At 37.2% G+C, this 19,321-nt stretch overlaps 1 protein-coding gene and 1 non-coding gene across 2 annotated transcripts in view; one reads left to right on the forward strand and one right to left on the reverse strand.

The window, feature by feature from the left end:
- The window catches only part of PCSK2 (proprotein convertase subtilisin/kexin type 2), a 317,851-nt gene that overhangs the window by 212,192 nt on the left and 86,338 nt on the right, over positions 1–19,321 (reverse strand). The gene's annotated exons all lie outside the window — the stretch shown is intronic.
- LOC114006939 (U6 spliceosomal RNA) lies at positions 14,328–14,434 on the forward strand. Its single transcript, XR_003548593.1, has one exon. It is a non-coding gene; the product is annotated as a U6 spliceosomal RNA (small nuclear RNA).

The following is a 19,321-nucleotide window of genomic DNA, read 5'->3' on the forward strand; positions in this document are numbered from 1 at the left end:
AGCAAAGTTCCTTAGCATTTCTTTGATTTATTTAAGTTAAAACTGCTTTTCTTGAAATTACCAGTTGAACTCGCTATTGAAAGTAGTTAGATTATGTGTGTGTGTTATATATAACTAGAAATGCAAAATTATTGACAAAACATACATGATTAAGCCACTACGCAGTATTTTCTGGATGGGAAATTACGTTTTGTATACTGTGACAATGCTTAGGAAATGAATGTAAATTAATTAATTAAAAAATGTTTAAAAAAAAAGCTCATGGCAATACGTGTAATAGGAAAACTATTAACTTCAAAAAGTTTTTGTACCACATTAAATTCACACTAACTGTAAAATAAAATAAAAAAATAGGGTGTTGGGAGCAACAAGAACAAAAATTGTTTAAATAGGTTCCCAAGTTTTTGGGTCACAGAAATACTTTCTTACTATTTATCACTAAATGTATTTTGCAAAGTGCTGCCTTGACATAGTCACTTTTCAAGGGGGCAAAAATTGAACTCCCTTGTATAACCTCTTGGGTCCCAACCTGCAAAGAAAAAAAAAATGGTACCTGGAGGAAGCAACGCAAGAATGCTAGGCTTATCAAATGGGATCAAGGAAAGAGGAACCTGGAAGGCCCACAGCACTTATAGGTGGGCTCAGCAGTGGCAGAGGATGCAGGCAGAGAGGAGACAAAAGAGAACAGAGACAGTGGGAGGCCAGGAGAGGCAAAGAGCAGAATTACTTTTGACTGTGTTTTTTTGTTATTAAAATTTGGAAGAGGGCACATGTGCTCACTGGAGAGAGACAGAGAGAGAGAGAAAGGAGAGAGAGAGAGAAAGCTCCCTCAGAGAGAATGGCCATACTGCCATCCTTTCTCCATCTCTCCCTCCTTTTGGGATTATGGGCATGCATGCACATATGCCTGGCATTTTTCAAGCCATCAGGTCTGGGACTGGAACCTTGCAGTTGCTCTTGTAGAATCCAGTCACCTTAACCACCATGCCACAGGCTGGCCCTGACTATATTTGTCTTGTAGAATCCAGTCACCTTAACCACCATGCCACAGGCCAGCCCTGACTATATTCTTGCTATAGTTTCTAAACTCTGCAAGTTCACTCCCTACTTGTCTTCTTTTTAGAAACAAGCAAAAACTTTTGCTATCTGTTATTAGTATTATGGGTAAAACTGATAATAATAGCTATCTTTTATTGAGTGCTTGTTATGTACCAGGCCTTATATCCAGTCACCTTAACCACCATGCCACAGGCCAGCCCTGACTATATTCTTGCTATAGTTTCTAAACTCTGCAAGTTCACTCCCTACTTGTCTTCTTTTTAGAAACAAGCAAAAACTTTTGCTATCTGTTATTAGTATTATGGGTAAAACTGATAATAATAGCTATCTTTTATTGAGTGCTTGTTATGTACCAGGCCTTATTTCAAGTGTTGTGTATATATTACCTCATTTAATTTTCAGTGTGACTTTCTGAGGTAGGCACTGTTATCTGCATTTTACAGATGGGTAGACTGAGTCAGAGCAGCTTAATTATACATCGTCACACAACTAAGGACTGAGCTGTGATTAGAACTAAGAAACAGTGACTTCAAAATCAATAATCCCATTGTGTCCACAGATTACTTTTGTGTGTGTAAGTTGCCTTATGGAAACTACACAAGCACATGGTGAAGCTTCCAAGTGCAGAAAATAGGTAAATAAGAAAAAAAAGTCTCCTGACTAGATCGCTAGTTTAGAAAGTTCTACCTATTAATCTGTAATGGACTCTTTTAAAAAATAGAAGAAATAATGGAGTAAAAAAGCTGATCAAAAGGTGCTAGGTTGAAATTCCATCACCTCAACTAAGGATATACTATCATTTTATTTTTGTAGACTTTCAGGTTGTTACTGTCATTCATTCCTTATTCAATTATTATTATTTTTTAATTTGCCAGAGGTCCTGTGCACCCACCAGAGAAAAAGAGAGAGAGAAATGAGAAACCTCCCATAGGGCATGGTCATGACACATTCCCTTCTCCTCCATTCTCCCTTTCTTTCAGGATTTAGGGCACACACACATGTGTGCCAGTATGTGTTTTTAGGCTTCTGGGTAAGGGACTGGAATCATACAATCAGCCATGTGGGATTCAGATGTTTTGATTACTATGTAAGCAGCTGGCTCCCTTATAAAGTATTTATTAAATGACTACTATGTGACAAAAATAGATGTCGATAATCATGAGAATTATGTAAATCAAACATGGACATTTGTAATTGGTCATTATAAAATAACTAGTATTTGTTGAGTGTTCAATTTGTTCTAGTCATTGGGCTAAGCACTTTCATTATAGTGTATTATTCATTTTTATTATAATTTGTAATTTACATAAAATAGTTGTACATATTTGTGGGGTACAATGTGGGTTTTCAAAATATACATACAATGTGCAATGATATAATTGGGACAGTAAACGTATCCATCATCTCAAACATTTATTAGTTTGTGTTGGGCATCCTTGAAATCTGTTCTTCTAGCTATTTTTGAAATATACATCAAATTGTCACCATCATTGCTTTACTGTGGCATAGTACTTTAGAGTTCATTTGTTTAGCTGCTTGGATTCTTCCATCTGTTAATCAAGTTCTCTCCGCTCCTATCTGCCTCTCCCCTTCAGCTCTGCATTCCCTTTCCAGCTCTGTTATCCACCATTTTCCTCTCTACTTCCATGCAATTGAATCTTTTAACTTCCATTAATGAGTGGGGACATAAGATATTCTTACAGTGAAGTGTTGATTTGCCAAAACAACCTCAAGAAATTGTTATGCTTAGCACTTCATTTTGCAGATGAGAAAACAGGTTTACAGAGGTGAAATAACTTTTCCAAAGACTCTCCATTCTTGATAGTCATGAATTGAGAGGTCTCATTTTAGAACTCTACTTATTTTTTAATCACTAAGTTATACAAGAAATTGAATACTATGGGAGAAAGCTACTTGACATTAGAGATTAAAGAAATTTAAAAGGAAAAGCCAGAATTTATAAGAAAATGTCTCTATGCTGTTTGTAACCAACTCTGTATAAAGGCATCAAAGTCTTTGTGAGGATTGGGGTCAAACAAACCTTGTTCACACTGTGGACTGAATCTTAGTTTCCCTGTATGAATCCAGGAGGGTGTACAAGGATACCTACCCAAGAGAGGGAAGGGAATATTAATAGCTCTACTGCCCCTTGAGGCAAAAGAGATGATCCTAGAATTTTATTACCATGTAATCTATTAATCAAAAATGAACATGACATGAAGAGTACTTTCAGACACATAAAAATTCCAAAAGTGTATTTACTATAGACCTCCACTGAAAGAACTACCAAAGGGTGTGATTAAGCAAGATGAAAAATGAAGTCTGGAGGAGAGAACTGGTATACAAGCAGTAATAGTGAACAAGAACAAAACAATCTAAAAAAAAAAGAGAAAAGAAGAAAAGAAAAAAAAGTTGGTGAATTTAAATGTGCTCCAGGAAAATAACAAAGACTACTTGACAGAAATTAAAATGGGTTGGGGTCATGGAATTCCAGGATCAGCTGATAATAAATTCGAGCAGGGAGCCTCTATTAGAACACAACAACAACAACAAAATACTTGTTTCCTCAAGGCCTGGGGTTACCTGAAGTTCTGGGTCAATTGGGGATAGCCTATGAAGAGAAATCAGACAAATGTGTGATTTTTTTTTTAATAGTCTCCATCCTAAACCTTGGTATTTCTAGATTCACATACTTGACTTAGTGTGAAGGTTAAGTCCGCAGCCTCAAGCACGTGAATTAAAGAGAAGATATACTTATTTCCTTTTGAGCTCTTGAATTGTAGTTGTTGATAAATTTGGGGGTGGGTCTTTCAGTCTGGGGAGTCCTAACAACTTTTCCATAAGTGATACATATGCAGCATTTTTTTTTTTTTTTGCCAGCCTCAAAATTATACAGAGCCACAAATAACCATCATCCTTCAAATGCCTTAATTGAAATGAAAATGGTGAAGATACTCCATTGGGAGCAATTTGCAACTTACTATTAAACAAGAGGGCAACACACAGCCAAATACGTAATGTTTTTAAGCTTGGCATTTTAAAAGGTCGCATACACAGAACTGGACTACACAATGAAATGAAAGGGCCAGTTTTCCTTTAAAATATATTACCCTGTTTTAAGTTTCACGGAAGTGTTTGTATTGAATCTCTCCAAATAAAAGGTGACCTCAAATATGTGGTGATGCCCCATTTTCCCAACAAGAATATAAAAAAAAATGTTTATGGATAACTTAAATAGAAAAGCTTCTTGATGAGCCAATTAAATGTCTCCGTAAGGAAATTTGTTTACTCCCACGCATTTAAGATGACATACATAGCATGTTGATGTCAAACTATTGCTTTTTCACTGTCATAATTCATGAGGTTATTTTCTCGAAGTTCTTCACAGAGGACATTAGTTTCCCTCCTTCTCCTCTGCCTTTTGAGTCATCACACATTGTCATCAGAGCTGAGCTCCTAACGTCTTCTGTTCCACTGAATTGATCAGAGCCGTAGCACTTTCTGAATTCACATATGATGCTGGTGTTAAATATTTTATCCCTCGTCCTAAATTCCTCTTCCCAATTCTTAACATTAAATAGCGTTTCTCTATTTATCTTGTTGGTCAGTGTCTATACTTTTGGTGTCTTTGTTTGTTTGTTTTTGTTTGCTGTAGAGCATATGCGCTCACAGACAGATGCTGAGAACGAGGGCAAGTGAGAAATCACCCTCCAGGGGGATGGCCATGCTGCAGTCCCTCCTCCTCCATTCTCCTCTCAGGATTTTGGGCACACACGCACATGTGCACAGTGTGTTTTTCAAGCTGCTGAGTCTGATACTCTAACCACCAATTTGGTCATGTGGAATTCAGCCAGCCATTTCAATTTGCATTAGAATACATCCAAGGGACCAGCAGATGGCATAATGGTTAAGTCTCTGGACCCCTACGCAGTCGATCTTGGTTTGAGTTCCAGATTTGACGACTTAAAACTCATGCCAGGAGCATGTGCGTGCGTGCCCCAGATCCTGAGAAGAGAATGGAGGAGAAGGAATTGTGGCATGGCCATCCCCCCTTGGGGGCGTGATTTCTTCCTTTCTGTCTTTGTCTCTCTGACAAACATGCCACCTATAGCAGAAATTTCTCTTAAAAAAAAAGAGAATACATTCAAAATTTCTTGACTTATTTTGATTATTATTTAAAATTCATCTATTAACTGTTAACTAAAAAGTGTGAAAATAAAAGGTCAGAAAAACAAAACTATTCTCATAGTAAAAATCGAGATGTAAATAAAGGTTAACCTTCCCGAGACCAACATTCTGCTTCTTAAGTGTCCAGAGAGTGAGTGTCCAGAGAGTGAGTTGAGCACAGAAAACACAATCTCTCCCAATTTTTGGAGTAATGACTAAAAAGAGAAATAATGCCTGGGTTGTAAACTAAGAAATGTGTCTTGTTGAAGCTAACTAGCAATTTTTCTACCTTCAGGGCAGATGGGCTGGGCAGGGACCTCTGAGAGCCTGTCACTCAGGTGGCCAGCCCCTAGGGAGATGCATTTTAATCCCATTAATGCCACTCCATAGCCGATTCCCCTGCAGTGCAGTCTGGCTATGACAGGCACAGATGGCTCTGTTGGGAGGAGAGGACTGTGGACTTCTAATTAGGGCAGGCAGAAACGCCGCTGGGGCTCACCCAGGCAGCCTTTGAAGGGGTGGGGGCAGACTGCCCTATGAGCATCCCTTGGGTGTTCACACTTCTCCCAGGGTCTCAGATCAGGGGAAATACAGTTCTAATAGGATAAGTCTCAGCGTTTCACTCCTTTCTTCTCTGAGCCCTAAAGTATGTGGACAGCAATGTCGGAGGAAGCCATCTTCACGGTGAGGTAACCAGGGTAAACCCAGACCTGCCTCTGTGAGGGAGAAGAAAGACCACCGCAGACTCTCAGAGGGCTTGCTCATTCCAAAGAGTGAGTTAGAGCTGGGGCTTTTCACTTAAAATAGATCTTATAGCAGGGAGTAGGAGAGAGTTGAGTTTTTTTCTAACTCCCAAATTTGTGAAAGTAGAGCACAAGGTCCCCTAAAGGAAATACTGTGATATCAGTAGAGATTGCATGAAAAACAGAAACAGGATTATTAAATTCAAAACTGCTACACATGGGAAGAATGTTGGATTATGTAGAAAATCATATTAGTGAAGAAGGTACATTTTGAGAAATTTGTCCAGAACTCAGAGGAAATGATGAAGATATAAAAATGTGGCGGAAAAAAGAAGAGGGAGATAGATCAGAGATAGCTTATATTGTAATAATTTTGTCCATATTTAAAAATGTAATGCTATTCTGATCAAAAGTCCCAAGGGGTATTTTCTTTGAAACGAGATATAATTACACCAGAGTTCTTGTGAAAAAATAAATGGGCAAGGGATATTGAAAAGATGGTTGGTAAAAGAAATGATAATAAAGAAAGACTTGCAGGTATGGAAACTTATTGTAAGGCCCAGACAATTAAAATGGAGCCATTAGGGCAAGAAAAGATAGATTTGATGAAACAAGACAAACTCTGGAAATTAGCTATTGTATTTAGTACATAATAAAAGTGGCATTTGAAATTAGAGGGGAAAGAATAAGTTTAATAACCAGATCCTGAAAATTGCTTAACAATTTAAGGGTATTTTTGTAACAACAACAACAAAAAATCTTGATGGATAAAAATGATTATATGTAAAAACATAATTTGAGATAAATAGCAAAATACCTGATTTTAGAATGGAGATGGTATTCCTGGCAAAAAAAAGTGAGGAACGAGATTAGTAAGTAAATATTTTTAAAATGAAAATGTAAACTTTCTGTACATAAAACAATTGGAAATCTGATTAAGATACCAATGATCTTAAGTATCACAGGTTAAGGGCCAGCAGATGGTGTAGCAGTTACATTACTGGAGTCCCACATGGTTGACTGAAGTTCGAATCCTGGATCTGGAGGTTTGAAACTCATACCGGGCACATGTGTGTGTTTGTGTGTGTGTGTGTGTGTCCAATATCCCAGGAAGAGAATGGAGGAGAAGGGATTGAGGCATGGCCATTCACTCTGGGGAGTGATTTCTTGCTTTCTTGGGCACACACGCACACGCGCCTGGCGTGAGTTTAAGCCACTGGATCCAGGACTCAAACCGTGGTCGGCTACATGGGTGTCCAGCCACAAGGCCATTATGTTAACTGCTGGTCCCAGATCAAACATGTTTTAATGTTTGGTGCAGTAGGTAGTAAACTGAACTGCAGTGCTGGGAGCTACGTGGCCAGCTGAGCGTTCGGAGTCCACTGGTGGCTTAAATGTGAGTGGGGCCATGTGCATGTGGCCAAGATCCTGTTGAGCTGGAGGGCGGGGAAAAGGGGATCACGGTGTGATGAAACCCTGTTGAGGGTGTTCCTTTCTCTCCTATACATGCGCACACTCTATCATGAATAAAATAAACAAACTTGGGACTGGTAAGTTGCATGGTGGTTAAGGCACTGGACTCCTACATAGCCAAATGTGGTTCAAGTCCTCGACCTAGCAGCCTGAAACTCATTCTGGGCAGGTGTGTGTGCATGCCCAAAATCCCAGAAGGAGAACGGAGGAGAAGGTATTGCAGTATGGTCATCCTCCCTCCCTAGGGGATGACTTCTCAGTTTTTCTCTCGGTCTCTTTAGTCAGCACATGTGCCCTATAGCAAAAATCTCTCTCTCTCAAAACAAATAAATAAATAAATAAATAAATAATTAAATAAATAAAATTTTTTAAAATTAAAGGGATCAGCAGGTGGCGTGGTGATTAAGGGCACTGGACTCCCACATGGCCGACCATGGTTTAAGTCTTAGAATTGGTGGCTTGCTTCTTCACTTTCTCTCTCTCTCTCTCTGTGTTAAAAATAAAAATAAATGAATAAAGTTAAATAAAATAACTCTTAAAAAATTGAAAAAAATATGACAGTCATGAAAACAATATAGATAATAGCTCTCAAAGCTCAAGGGGAAGGAAAAGAGCAATAAAAATATTGTTTTGATAAATAAAAAATGCCTTGAAGTGCCTCGGTAAAAGCAGAAAATACTTTCAGTTTTGATTAAGATGCAAAATAAAACTTACGCTGTTTTTAAAAAATATCCTAAAAGTTGACCAAAAAAAAGGCACAAAAAGAAAATAAAGACATCCACACCGATACATAGACTCATTGAACAGTAAGAGGGCAAGGGTGGGAGTATTAATATCAGCCAAAATTAGACTGGAAGACGAAAATCCTTGAACTATTCGATTGTATAGCAGTAGAAACTATATTCACACTGGGAACACAACAACAGCAACACTGTACCAAATAACATCACACAGCAAAACACACAACCCACTCCTGCTGTTGCCCTGTAAAAGGCAAACTCCAGGGAGATGCTAGTCCTGGAAAGAAAGGCCGAGTCCAACTTGCAGCCTGGAGCACACAGCCCTGAAGCTGGAGCTGCTTCTGATGACGGTGGTGTCAAATCTGGACCCATCCATATAAATCTATTTTCAATTCCCCAGATAATGCTCTGATATCACACAGCTCTCTGCTTGAGCAAGTCATCCATAGTACCTGATGTTCTGCTGGGTCCTGCCCTCCTCTTGAGGCTTAATGGACCCATCACACTGTGGTTCCAAGTCCCCGCTACCAGCCCGAGTCCCAAATCTTACAAGGCCCAATATGACCTGGTCTTCATGTCTCCGCCTGACATGGTGCCTCCCTCCTCTCTTGCTCCCTTGTCCTCTCTGCTGTTGCTCTGAGGTAAATAGCTCCTTTTTTTGACTTTAAACTTGGCTGTGCCCACAGCATACAATACCCCACTTTCCAAATTCTCTGCTTGAATGTCAGCCTTTTTTATTACTGTAGCTTGTGCAATTATAATTAAATTCACATGTCATGGAAACATGAACACTTTATTTAATTTTTAATTGTTTTTTAGGGGGGAGAGATTTTTTGCTCTAGGGTGCATGCACTCATTGGAGAGACAGAGAGAGACAGAGCAAGAAATTACCCCTCTGGGGGGATGGCCATGTTGCAATCCCTTCTCCTTCACATTTTGGGCAGGCATGCACAGGTGCCTGGTGTGAGTGTTAAGCAGCCAGGTCCAGGATTCAAACCACAGTTGACTATGTGGGTGTCCAGTGACACAACCATTATACCATCTGCTGGTCCCAGAAACATTAATCCTTTAAAATACTCTTTAAAATGAATATGTACATACGAAAGAGGCACTTGAAATCTCATTTAAGCTTAGCTTGCTCTCCAGGTATGCTGTTCCTGATCTCGAGCGAAATGGAGTATTTTGCAAAGATGAATGTCATCTTTGGGCAGAGAATGGAATATTTTTAAGCATACATTAACTTATTGTTAGGACTTGTCACAAAGAGCCTGTTGCTCACCTTTTAAAGTAGAAATGAATTCACCCAATGTTCTAAGGTTGAAATGATTTCACTAAGAAAATCTTCCCCACCCTTATCTTTCTGATTATAACATTATGATAATTAATTTAAAATAAACAACACAAAATCTGCCAGAAGTTCAAGACCCATTTTCAAATGATGACTTGAGCTCCTTCCTTATCAAAATTCTACTGAAGTCATAGGAAGGATGTAGATTTAAGATAAAATATGCACCAGAGCTGGAAAACCCAGAAGGCCAGACTTGACAGGTCAGGTGAAAAGGGTTTCTGGAAGACAGGAAGCAGTTTCTGGAAGACAGATGGCATGAAGGTGATCACAGGTGAGTTGAGAGGGGCATGCAGTTTGTCTGCACCATAGTGGGGTTGTCTGCAAAAGGTCATGCATAGGTTCTTCGTGTTTGCTCTTGCTCTCTTTAAGCAATTGGTAATTATTTTATAGTTTGAGATAGAAAAGAATCTGTGATTTATGTTTCACAATTCAGGTAGTAGCTGATTGACTTCCTCATTTAGGGATGCTGGGAGTTTTGAGATGCTGAGATGTGTAGCAGATGCAACCCATGTCCTGCTCACAGGCTCCAGCCAGCACTCACACCTCATGCCATGTCTCTGGCCTGAGGGAGCTGGCTGTGCTCAGGTGGCCGTGTTGCCTTACACTGTCGGGTACCTCTTTGCCCACCAGCCATCAGAGGCTGGAGAATGAAGGGGTAGACAGCAGATCAGCTCCCAGCCCTGCACCCTGAGATGCCAGCACAGCTCCCACCTAGGACTGTGCCTCCCATGGGACAAGCACTTTTGTGGACACCTTTGGGTCATCTTACCTTGCTGCGGGAGGGCCGAGGTATTGGCCCTCATTTTTATTTTTATTCATGAAAATGAGGCTGATGACAGAAAGATCATGGACCTTTTTGTAGAAGGAGCAGCTTGAAACAGGAGACCCAACTGAGCATAAAGAGCAAATGCCAGCATTGCCACGGTGGTAGAATGTTCCAGGCTCTGGAGTCAGATTGCCTGGGTTGGCATCCGGGCTCTGTGCTGTCTGCTTGCATGCAAAGTGTTGGTTATAATAGTTACATGTGCAGAGCTATATAGTCCTTACAGGGTTGCTTGGGATTAAATGAGCTAACGTACACAGTGTTCCCAACAATGTCTGGCACACAGTACAGTCTTGATCAATGTTAGCTGAATGTAAGTGTGCACTGTACTGAAACAACGAGTAAGCGAGGAAGATGATCGCAACCGTGACTGATCCCAGTGAAATCTGAGGAAGACTTCTGTCAACGCAACATAAACAACTGGCAACGAGGAAAGGAGCAAACAGGAAGTAGAGAACGTTCTAAGAAATTCAAGACAATTACTATTATTAATCAATAATAAAATAGACAACGGTTAAAATCACTTTAATGAACAGGAGGATAAATTCAAGGAATTATCCAAGAGATGAACAAAGAGGCAAAGAGATAAAAGAAGAAGAAGCATTTCAGAGAGACCCCAAATATCGTATATCTATATGATAAGAGCTTGAGAAGGAGGGGACAGAGAAAATGGAGGATAATTATCCATCTATCCATCTATCTATCTATATACATACACATATATGTATAATATATATGTATTATATATATATATTATTTATATATATTTAATTTAATTGCTGAGGATATATGCACTTGCCAGAAGGGGACAGACACATACACACACACACACTCACACACACACACACACAGAAAGAGAGAGAGAGAGAGAGAGAGAGAGAGCACTGCCCAGTGAAGTGTGATCACGCTGCAGTTCCCTTCCCCTCTACTTCTCCATACTGTTGGGATTTGTGTCATGCATGCAAACACACTGGCATGTTTTGTAAGCTGCCAGGACTGAGATTTGAACTGTAGTCTCCTATGTGGGGATCTAGCTCCCTTAACTACTAGTCTATGGGACTGGCCCACAAAAAATATTTCTGATTTGCAGAAAAATTTTAGTCTTCAAGATTGGTGACTCTCACTGAATGGCAGACATGACTATTGAAAATAAATCATGGGAAACATAGGAATTTTCAGGATAAAGGAAGAATTCTATAAAGTTTTAGATGAGAGGAAAAAAAACTTTATAAAGGAGAATCAAATTGAACTTCTCAGATATTAGACTTTTCATTTGAAATACTAAATCGTAGTAGCAAAAGGAATACTGTTTACAGAGTTCTGAAGAAAATGAATTGTGGCTCTTCAATTCAATTCGAAGCTGTCTAACCTTCATATGTGAGGGCAGGAGAAACAATGAAAAATTGGTTACTTCAGCAAAGGTAGGAAAGGGAAAAAAGAAAACATCAGAAAAGTATAAAATACTCAGGACAACAAAATAAAATAAGGATGTAAGGTACCCATAATCCGTGGTCGTGATGAATGACCTCACAGAGGACAAACATTGTCACACTGAACAACCCAAAGCAAATGTCAATTACAGGCCGTCATCAACAGACCCACCTATAAGAGAAAGGTTGAACATAAAGGGCCAGTGGATGAGCCACTAAATAAATGCATAACAGCTACCACCTCAAAAACAGGACTGGCCATATTTCTTTCAGAAGAAACTGAAGCTAAGTGAAAAGTGCTTAAAGGAACAAAAGACAACATTCCACGTTGTTACAAGGAGCATCCACAAACGAGATGCAACAATCATAAACTTTTAAGCATTCAGCATAGCTTTGGAATAGATAAAACAACTCTCAGACAAAAAAAGAAAAATAATCTGGGCAAAATAATAGTGGAGACTTTACATAATATTTTTCCCCTCAAAACTAGCAGACTGGAAAGAGCGAAAACTTAAAAGGATATAGTGTACTTATGTAGCATAACAAACAGGTCGAATTGGATAAGTATGTAGTGCAGAAAACTGCAATTGTCAAGCTAATTCTGCATGTTTTTTCTTTCAAATATCCATCTAAAAATAATTATAGGCTACTTAAAAAGGAGTAGAAATGTAAGATCTTATTTTAAATCCTGTGAGATAAATACAAAACTTAATTTAAAAGTATTTTAAATAAAGTACTATTTATTAATAAAACATATATAGCTTCTAGTATAAAGAAAACATTAATAGCATTAAGTCAAGAGACTAAAACAATTTCAAAGAAAATAAGAAGTATTATTATGATAAGACAGAAACAAAGCCTCCCTCCTGTCATTCCAAGGAGCAGTACTGATAAATAAAAACCAAGTTTTGAGTCTTTGTAAAGTCCGATATAATAGACAAACCTTTAAAAATTATTTAAAAAAAGAGAGAAAAATACCAATGCACTACATTAGAAATAAAAGTATAAATACTGGAAGGACTTTTTATTATTATTTTTTGATTTTGGAGAGCTTTTTGCTATAGGGTGTGTGTACTCACAGGAGAGAGAGAAGAGATGGAGAGATAGAAAGTGAAAAATCACCCTCAGGGGGGTGGTTGTGCTGCAATCCCTTCTCCATTCTCTTCTTGGGATTTTGGGTATGCATACACATGCACCTGGCTTGAGTTTCAAGCTGCTATTCCAGGACTCGAACAGCAGTCAGACATATGGGAGTCCAGCACCTTAACCACTACACCACCTATTGTCTCCTTTTCATTATTTTTAAAAATTTGCCAGAGAGTGTGTATGCTTGTTGGAAGGAGACAGAGAGGAAGACTGAGAAAGTAGCTTTTACAGGGCATGGTCATGCTGCAATTCCTTCTCCTTCATTTCTCCCTTCTTTTGCAATTTTGGGCACACATGCACATGTGCATAGAGTGTTTTTTAAGCCACAGGTCTGGGGTTCAAACCATGTGGTTGGCCATGTGGGATCCAGTCACCTTCACCACCAGGCCATGGGTTGGCCTAGGTTTTTTTAAATGATAGGAATATACTGCATACAAGTTTATTGGGGGAAAATAAAAAGAAAAAAAGAAACCACCAACAAACCCCACAAAAAAGAAAACCAAAACTGATCATTGAGATGAATAAATGCTCTTCATATAATTGATCAGAATTGACTCAGGAAGTGGTAGAAACCTGAAGAGATGTAATATTTTAAAGAAATTGAAACATCAAAGTTATGCCTCCCAAGAGGACCCAGACCAGCCACTTTTTAAAGTGAGTTATTTTGAACTTTGAGGAGTATGTAATTTTTTGCTATTTACACTGTTAACAAGCCCAAGAAAACATAAAATTTCCAGTTTCCATTTTACAGGCTTAACAATTCCTGAGAAAAAGATTGCCAGAAAAGGAAACTGCAGCCATTCTCTCTTAGAAATATAGGTTTTTAAAGCTCTAAATAGAATATCAACAAATTGAATCCAGAGTATAATAAAAGACAATCTCACGGCAAAATAAAATTTAATCTAGCAATTATGGAATGCTTATGTATTAAAAAAATCTATTACTATAATATATTTTATTAAATTAATTGGTTGGCAAAAAGAAAACAGTATGATCATGTGGATAAATGTTTCAAGTATGGTTGATTTATTTAACAAAATTTTAATTTCTAATAAGTACTCTATATAAATTAGAATAATAAAAAATGTTTTGAAACATAATAAGGGGTATTTGTTAGAAACCAAATGACATAAAGCAAAACAGAAGCACTCATTAAAATCATGAATAAGACAAGGATGTGCACACTGACAGTGATTATTCATTTCTCTGGGGGTTGTAGACAAAACAATGACAAGGAAAATGTACGAGATATAAACATTGTAAAAGACATATAAAATGATTATTATTTATACTTTACATGAGTCGTTACTAGAAAATTCAAGAGAATTACTTCACAGACCACAAAAATTAAAAAGAATCCAGCAAGCAGAAGAAAAACAAACATTTAAAAACTTCACAGTGCTCGTTTTGACAGCACATGTGCTAAAGTTGGAATGATACAGAGAAGATTAGCATAACCTTTGGCTAAGGATGACATTCAAATTCATGAAGCATATATATTTGTAACTGTCAAAGGTCAGAAACAAAGAGAAAAATGTAAAAGCATCGAAAGTGTCAAGCCATACTTGAAGAAGTTCACATTAGACCAACAGCAGATTTCTCAGAGAAACCCTACAGAATAGAATAGGATGGGGCCGGCAGGTGGCATGGTGGTTAAGGGCACTGGACTCCCACATGGCCGACCATGGTTTGAGTCCTGGTCCTGGTGGCTTGGTTTTTCACTTTCCCTCTCTTCAATCAGGGTAAAAACAAGGTTAATTATTTTCTTGCTAGTTGGTGTAGATGATCTGCTATTGCAGGTTTCAATTTCAACATTGTCTCATCCCATCTCTTTTTTAAAGATGAAGGACTTCAAAAAGTTTTTTTTTCTATTTTCCTATTATTATTATTTATATTGTCAATCACTATACATAATTTAGATTGTAAAGTGACTTGACCCAGCATGATATACACCTCAGTCCAGCCCAGTTGAGAATACAATACACATCTTCATCAACAGATAATAAACTAATATCTGTGTCCTACAAATGTTTTCCCTTTCAATTTTTTTCCCCAAATTTCCTTTCCTACACTATTCCCCTCTCCCACTCTCCTTTTACTTTGTCTCTAGTGTCCATAACAATTTTCAATGCTTTTATGCCTTCCAGTCTCTATCAGAGTGTGGACAGTCGGTATATGTTAAGTGGAGACATACAATGTCTCTGTTTCATAGCCTGACTTGCTTCACTCAGCAATCAATCTTCCATATTCGCTCACTTTCTATCAAATGCCAGGGTTTTGTTGCTTTTTAAGGCTGAATAGTATTCCATGGAGTGTATGTGCCACACTTTTTCAATCCATTCATCTGTTTGTGAACATTTGGGTTGGTTCTATGTCTTAATAATCATGAATAATGCTGCAATAAATATTGATGTGCAAGTGCTTTTTCAACTGAGTGATTTCCTGTCCTTTGGGTAGATACCCAGGAGTGGAATTGCTGGATCGTATGGTAGTTCTATTTGAAAGTCTTTGAGGAACTTCCATATTGTTCTCCACAGTGGTTACACCAATTTGCATTCCCACTAACTATGTAGGAGAGTTCCCCTTTCACTACAGTCACTCCAGAACTTGTCCTTTTTTTTTTTTTTTTTTTTTTTTTTTTTGTCATTCTGACTGGGGTTAGGTGGTATCTCATTGTGATTTTGATCTGCATCTCTCTTAAAAGAATGTTGAGCATTTTTTCATATGCTTTTTGGCTGTTCATATGTCTTCCTTAGAGAGCTGTTTGTTTAATTCATTTACCCATTTTTTAATTGGATTAATCATTTTGTTTCAGGTAAGCCACTTGAGTTCCCTGTGTATTCTAGTTATCAATTCCTTTAGCTCAGGCATAGTTTACAAAAATTTTCTTCCATTTCAAGGGTTGTCAACTCACACTAATTACTGTGTCCTTTGCTGTGCAGAAACTTCTTAATCTGATGTAATCCAACTTTTCTATTTTATTGCCTGTGCTTTGGGAGTCTTTCTAAAGAAGTCTTTGTCTACTTCAATGTCTCCCAGAGTTTCCCCAGTGTTTTCCACCAGTAATTTTATAGTTTGAGGTCTTAGGTTTAGGTCTTTGGTCCACTTTGAGTTGATATTTGTTAATGTGACAGATAGAAGTTCAGATTCATCTTTCTGTAGATGGATACCCAGTTTTTCCAACATCATTTGCTAAAGTTTTCCTTTTCTCACTGGATTGACTGATACCCTTTGTAAAAGATCAGTTGGCTGTATATTTTGGGATTTATTTCTGTGTTCTCTGTTCCATTGGTCCTTGTGTCTGTTTTTGTGCCAATACCATCTTGTTTGATTATCACAGGTTTGTATTATATTTTGGGATCAGGAAGTGAGATGCCAACCACTCCATTCTTTTTATGTAGGATTGCTTTGGCAATATGGGGTCTTTTATGGTTCCAGATGAATTCTTTGATTGTCTTTTCTAGATCTGTAAAGAATGTCTCTTGTAATTGTATAGGGATTGCATTAAACATATAGATTAATTTGGGTAGGATTGCCTTATTATATTAATTCTCACAAACCAGGAACATGGGATGTCCTTCCACTTCTTTGGGTCATTTTCAATTTGTTTTTTTTAGATTTTCGTGGTTTTCCTTATAGAGGTCTTTGACTTCCTTGGTTAGTTTTATTCCTAAGTATCTTACACTTTTTGTGGCTATAGTAAATGGGATTACTTTCTTCAGTTCTTCCTCTGTCTGCTTATTGTTTGTATATAGAAATGCTGTAGATTTTTCAAGTTAATTTGTATCCTGCCACTTTACTGTATGCATTTATTACTTCAAGAAGTTTTATTGTGAATATTATTGGATCTTCTATGTATACAATATAAAGTTTATTTTTTGAGTGAGCAAGAAAGCGAGAGAAGCACCCTCATGTGGGCTCCACACCTCAACCCCATTGAGCCTTCCTAGCCAGCCAGGACTTTGGACACACATACCCATCATGTACAGGTTGACTGAATAATTGAACTTGTGATTTTTCCCTGTGGATTCAGTATTGTTTGAGCAGTGTATCATCACTTTGCCACCAAGTTGGCTCATTTTGTCCTTTCTTAAAATGACTTACTCATTTGTAAACTACTGATGCCCCATATACTTTTCATAAATTAGCAATGATTTCACCATTCTTCCACCCAAGCTTCATCGTATAACTGATGTTATTTCTCCAATTTTAGAAAGATTTATGATGTTCCAAGAGGGACTCTTTTCAAACTGATGTTTTATACTTCTTAATTCCTCAAACTAGATACTGTTTAGATGTGTTATAACACATCAGTATGAGTTTAGTTTGGTGCAAAAAAAATTTGAAATTCATACATAGTTTTTTCATAATGTGAATTTTACACGAACTTTTTGAAGACTCCTTTGTATGCCGAATTGACAGAATGAAAGACAAAAGCCATACGATCATCTCAATAGGTACAGACAAAAGCACTTGATAAAATACAGTAGTCCCTCATGAGTAAAATCTCTTAACAAAATAACTGTGGAAGGCACATGCCTCAACATAATAAAGACCATATATGACAAACCCACAGCTAACATCATAGGGAATGGGGAAAAGTTGAAAGTGTTTTCTTTAAGAACTGGAGCAAGACAAGGATGTCTATTTTCCCACTATTACTTAACATAGTCCTGGAAACACTAGCCAGAGCAATTAGAAAAGAGAAAGAAATAAAGGGCTCCCGGATAGTAAAAAGAGTGTCAATTTGTTCATTGTCAGATTATGCATTATCCAAAAACTTGTAGAACTGATAAACAAATTTAGTAAAGTTGTAGGACACAAAATTGACATACAAAAAAATCATACCATTTTTATATACCAATGACAAGCTGACGGAAGAGAAATAAAGGCAGTCTATTTACAATACTTACCAAAACATAAAAATAAAAATATTAAGGAATAAAATGAACTAAGGAGGTAAAAGATCTCTAAAATGAAAACTGTAAAACACTGGTTGAAGATATAGAAGAACACATACAAAAATGAAAAGATAGATGTTCATAGATTGGAAAAATTAATATAAATTTAAAATATAAAATTAATAACAGTACCAAAAGCAACTTATTTTCAATGCATTCTCTATCAAAATAACAATGATATTCTTCTTGTTTGGAATACAGATGTGACAGTGGAGTTTAGAAATCACATGTTCAGAATGACAGAGCCAAGAAATAAAATATTCTGGGTTCCTGAAACTGTCATTTCAGCTCTACACTGCCTGTCTGCCGATTCCCTTTATATGGGAAAATAAAACAATTATCTATTTATGCTGCTGTGATTGAATACTACTGGCAACCAAACAAAATTTCTAACTGATAAAGATCTATATCTCAAAAAGTACCTTTATTATAAAAGTGTCACTATTGCTATGAAGACACTATAGAAACATTTACCAAAATTATAAATGTATCTACTCTTTGACATAACCATTCCATTTCTATTTATTCTACAGTAATACAAGGGCACTTCAAAAGTTCATGGAAGATTGAATTAAAATACAAATTTATTTTGGTACAAAATTTTTTGAAATCCATGCATAGTTTAAAAAAATATACATTTTCCACAGATTTTTTTTGCAGACCCCCTTATTCTTGTGTATGTAGAAAATAATACATGTAATACCGTGTTGTAAGGAAAGATTGGTAGCAAACCAAATGTTAATCATATTTTTAATCAGTATCATTCATACTGATTAAAATGATTAATTTATACAGTAAACATCATTTATCTATAAAAATGTCAAGAAAACTGCTCATTATGGAATTAGTATGAGGAAAGTGCCTAAAGACAGTTGCACAATGTAGCTTATATTGTACTACCATCTGTTTAAAAAGGATGGGGGGGGTAATATATAATATGTATCTATATTTTGCATATACATAGAGAAGCACAGGAAAACTGTACAAGACATTAATAATAGTGACAATTTAAAGTAGAAAGGGTGAAAATGGGCAATTGGAGAGTTAAAAAAATACTATATATTTAGAGACAGTAGGTGGTGTGTTGTTTAAAGCTCTGGATCCCACATGCCCAACGCTTCAGTTGAGTCCTGGTCCTGTGACTTGAAAACATGCTGGGCATGAGTGTTCAGAATCCTGAGAGGAGAATGGAGGTGAGGGGACTGCGGTGTGTGGCCATCCTCTCTGGGCTGTGCTTTCTCACTTTCCTTCTCTGTCTCTCTCTAGCAAGTTCACGCACCCTATGGCAAAAATACAAAAAGAAAGAAAGAAAGAAAGAAAGAAAGAAAGAAAGAAAGAAAGAAAGAAAGAAAGAAAGAAAGAAAGAAAGATCTTTGTATATAACGTTTATCCAGGTAATGTATGTACATACATTACCTATTCAAAGGCTTT

Source organism: Tupaia chinensis, unplaced genomic scaffold, assembly GCF_000334495.1.
Source record: "Tupaia chinensis unplaced genomic scaffold, TupChi_1.0 Scaffold000101_1, whole genome shotgun sequence".
Lineage (NCBI taxonomy): Eukaryota > Metazoa > Chordata > Mammalia > Scandentia > Tupaiidae > Tupaia > Tupaia belangeri.